Genomic DNA, 4,521 nt, shown 5'->3' with positions numbered 1-4,521 from the left:
ATATTTTCAGTTGCAGGCTGAGTCATTTCTACCTTCTCTCTGTCAACACTCTGGTTTCATTTAAAAGAGCCAATTGTCAGATATTGTCCAAGATTAAACTTCAGACTGGCTAGCAGCCTCGCACAGATGAGCTACCCACGTCATCATTTACCCAGAATGCTTTGCATGTAAATAAAATGGCTCCGTCCGTGTTAAAATATATTTTTAAACTTTTAGTTTAAAAATTATAAAAACTGAACATCCTACAGTATTTTTACAGTCTTTATTTTACGGTTAAAATATATGTTTATCATATATATAAAGTCTAATGTTACAACTGATCGGGGATCCCTTTAATGATGTGATGAAACCTCCCAGAAACAACAAACTCTTTGTGGATTTCTTTTCAGTACAGTGGCTCTGTTGATTCTGCAGCATCTAAAAGCTCTGACCAAAGACTGTTCTGGTGGAAAAGCAATTAGATTATAGAGGAACAGGTAGCCCAAATACAATTTTCGGTTAATATTATTCGGAGAGAACAGCCCAACATGCTGCTCTGAAACTGTGGACCAACAAATCTGAACATAACAGTAACATACATGTAATTTCAGATAAAGTTAACTGTTTGAGGAAAAAATGAGGCGAAGCGGATGAGGCTCTACTTAGCCACAAGAAATGCTACACCATTTTAAAGGCATAGCACAAATCCAAGATCACATGGGAGTTTTGTCAGTGACTTTTGAAAAGATTGCTAACATGGCTAATCATTTTATTTAGTCTCTGGAGAATGGTGTTGGTACAACCAATTGAGGAGTTGTGTTTTAAAAAAGAGCTTTTTTAGAAATAATGGAGTTTAAAATGTTGACCCTGCTGACCATTTTTTCCCACGTTAATGGCCATTATTTTTATTTGTTTTTAGCTTTGATTAGCATGCAATCTGCAATAAAAAATGGTTTTTACTGTTTACAGATATTTCAGCCAGGATGACCGGCAATCACAAACCAAAACATGGAGACTGAACTAAAAAAGATTTGGCATCAGCACTCAGGAGATGAGGTAGGGCAACCTTAATGATGCTAATAGTATCATCTGATGCTTGGCCATGTCTCAGTCTCTGTGGCTTCAGTCTGTCATTAGGTTGTAATGATTCTTTGTGTCAGATCTTTATTTATTTGCTGAAGGGGGATTAAAGGAGCATCTGCTTAGATTCAGTAAATCATAAAATACAGTTGAAATTACTTTTCTGCTCTAGATTGTCGGCACTTGAATTTGCGGGACTGTCTGCGACATTTTGATGTGGAGCTGAAAAAAAAGCAGCAGCTCCCGAGGCAGGTAATCACCACCCGTGTCATCGAGTTCGATTTAGCCTCTTGTTTGAACTCCAGCTGTGACTGAGCCGCTGATGTTGATCCAATCGTTTGTGCTTTTTGGTTTGCTTCTATCATGTCAACTCCATTTTGTTTTTTCTGCATCTTTCCTTTCTTCCATTTCAGTTCTTCTGTTCTAATCRCTTCATTTTGTGTGACTGCTTTAAATTTCTGTTCTTTAATAATTTATGCTGGAGTTATAATCCAACGGATCGACTACTGTGTTAGTACTTTTCAGAACCTTTGTAGTGAACGTGTTTGAAAAGCGATGGTGTAATTTTGCTTTAACTGCTCCAGTGAGGAGCTGCTGGCTAAGCCTGTTAGAAAATATATACAACAACTCTTGAAAAACTTAGAAATAATCAAAGAACTCATGAAAGGAGATGGCAGAATTTTTGTGCACAGAGGAGAAAGCATGGAGACCCAGGCGGCTGTGTGGCTGTGCTGAAAGGGAGGTGATACGACTCAGCCGGACAGTGTAAGGACACTATGTGTCCTAAAGAGGTGGTGTCTTTGTGACAAATTGTCTAATGCCAAAGGGCTCTGTACTCTCTCAGTTTGTGTGATAAAAATGCTGACTCAGCAATCAACGCAATAGTTTTTCTGTTAATAGCTTTAATGTTTTCTGGACTCAGCATCCTTTCAGGTTTTTCAGACATTTGAGATGTTGCAGGTTTTGGAATGGTTTAGCTTTATTTTCGTGTTCTTATAAAAAGGCACCAAGATTTCTACAAATTCTGAAAAACTTTTAGAAAATTTTAGTAACTGATTTTCTACTTTACGTTTTTAGCACCTTTGCCATTTTAGCTACTCCTCTGCTAATTTTAGCTTTCAGCTACTGTTGTGCTGTTACTGTTTTAGCAACTTATCACATTCATAATACGGTATGTTTCCCTCTATCTGTTTAAATACACACTTTTACATTTTTAGTTAAACAAAATAGAACTCTGCTAGATTTTTAAATATTTTTATAAGAAACCGAACAACTACAGAAAAATTATCGAAATTAGTTGTTATTTTTATCTCACTGTTTTCCTCTGAGATGTTTCATGTCTCCAGGTGGAGTATTTTAATCACCAGCTGGTTTTCCTCGGGAGCTGTTATTTGCATAATGACAGGAGGATTGTACATTTGTTTGCATTTTAATTCACCAGTTTTCATCACATTAAAAGTAAAAGTTTTAAAAGTTCAAACTAAAGAGTATATGTAAGTGCCTAGAGGTAGAGGATAAGTCCATTGGAGTGTTTTTCTTAATTTTTCCAGTGTTGTGAGAAACATCCCAACCCTCAAAAATATTTTTAGTCGTAGCGTTTTGTGAACTGCTCAAATCATATCCTGCTCGTTTTCTACACGCTGTGAGGAGGTTTCTTTTTCGCAAACTGTCAGGTGTGACAAAYTGTCCCCTTTAGTGACGTGTCGCTCACCTTTTTTCACAGTTTGTTAGCAGACTGATGTAAACTGGCATCAATCACGTTTTCCTGGTGGGTTTAATGTCATCAGATGTGAAGAGAATAGTCGACAGCAGTGTCCCTCGACAAATAAATCTGAAAATAYGGTTTAATTTGACGGTAAATAGTTTCAGTGGAAGCAGCTGAAGTTAACTAAAAGAAATTGAAGATTCTTGGTTCCTGACTGCAACATATGACTTGGGTTGCTGAAAGCATTTATTTTGTTTAGAGAAGTCATCACAGATYTTATTTCAATCCTTCACAAGAACTCTCAAACACAATGAATTYTAATTTCAAAAACACACATCTGAAGCTCATGAAAATAGCTTACACTCTTAAATTAAGCAAACACAGCAAAACTTTTGAGAGTATTTTGAAGTAAAGATGGATGTTCAGAAGGGATCTTTCTTTTCTTGTCTTCCTTGCCCAGTTTGTTTCCTCTGAGTCAGATTAGAGGCTAATTGCCATGTGGACTAATCATCTGACAGCAATAGGCTCATCTCTGTCGTCCAGCTGGTGATATGAGATTTCTAATGTCCTATTTCTTATTCTGATGGACGTCTCCAGCGGCTGACTTCCTGTCCAAACAGCCAGAAGGCTCCAGCAGCTTCACATGTGCTGACCGCCTGCCTCTCCACCCCTTATTTATTCCTTATGCACATATATTTCCATTACATTACATTATGATCATATATTTCCATTACATTAGTATTTGTTCAAATATACACAGACATTTACCAGAATGTTTTACCAATGTGTAGCATCTAATTTTTGTTTTACCTTGAAAAGGCCAGGGCCAGTTGTCCTCCTCAGGATCAGGAATGATTGCWGTTGGTGGTTTTCCTTTAAGGATTTGTCCAAACCCTTTAGACTTTTTGTGGACTAGTTTTTAGAGCAGTTCCTTATGAGAATGGCCTTTTTTATGTGTGTATTATCTTGTGAGACAGGTGTTGTCACTTCACCTTGCCATGAGGTGATGGCTCTAACCATTTTGCTTCATCCCAACAATGTGAGGATGTGGAATCTTAACACACGTTTGCCTTTGTTTTTCTTCTGTTTATGTTGTTGTGTGTGCTTCTTTGTTTACGTTTTGTTGGGTATTTTTAGTCTCTTGTCTTCCTACAGAGCACCGAGGGAGCAGCTGTAGAAGAGTTGCCGCCTCTCCTCAGCTCCAGATGAAATGGAGTGAGACAGGTTCAAGCCTCCTAACTGTCCTCAAGCTAAATATTACAGCTGGATCTGAAGTGATTTAACACGGGATAGTTTTGTGGAGGTAAATGCAAACTGTGAGGAAGGTTAGACCCACGTACGATACACTGTTTATTATATTTTTTATGATTTTCTCTGGAGTACATCATTACATCTTTAAAGGAAGTATTTTTTTCCTGGCAAATGCTATTTATATATTAAAAAAACACCTTGAAATTGGCCTCTGCCTCTTAAAGAACCTCCTGCCGTTTTTGACACTCCCACTTCAGCATGTATTCACAACAATGCCTCGAAGGGAGGGGTGCTCTGTGGGGCGGGAACTCAGCTGAAGACTGAGCTTCAGGGAGGAGCTTTAAGTAAATAGGCGGAGCTTTGTACCAGCAAGGGTTTAGGCAGCTCCACATAGCTACCACAGGAGATCCAAGGATTTCTCAAACATGCATGAATGAGTCAAAGTAACACTCAGGGTATGTTTTTGATGAGGGAATGACATGATACAAAGCTCAAAACAGTTTGCA

The 4,521-nt window shown here is 38.1% G+C and overlaps 1 protein-coding gene and 1 long non-coding RNA gene across 2 annotated transcripts in view; one reads left to right on the top strand and one right to left on the bottom strand.

The window, feature by feature from the left end:
- Positions 1-4,521, bottom strand: part of nrip2 (nuclear receptor interacting protein 2) — a gene marked incomplete in the record, with an annotated part of 25,704 nt that overhangs the window by 13,823 nt on the left and 7,360 nt on the right.
- The window catches only part of LOC106530258 (uncharacterized), an 11,532-nt gene continuing 7,619 nt past the window's right edge, over positions 609-4,521 (top strand). Inside the window, exon 1 of the long non-coding RNA XR_001311753.1 lies at positions 609-1,035. This is a non-coding gene — a long non-coding RNA (uncharacterized LOC106530258). The remainder of the gene's footprint in view (positions 1,036-4,521) is intronic.

This window comes from Austrofundulus limnaeus, unplaced genomic scaffold (assembly GCF_001266775.1).
Source record: "Austrofundulus limnaeus strain Quisiro unplaced genomic scaffold, Austrofundulus_limnaeus-1.0 Scaffold504, whole genome shotgun sequence".
NCBI classification, from domain to species: domain Eukaryota; kingdom Metazoa; phylum Chordata; class Actinopteri; order Cyprinodontiformes; family Rivulidae; genus Austrofundulus; species Austrofundulus limnaeus.
Note: the sequence above shows the minus strand (reverse complement) of the source record. Positions and strands in the feature narration are given on the sequence as shown.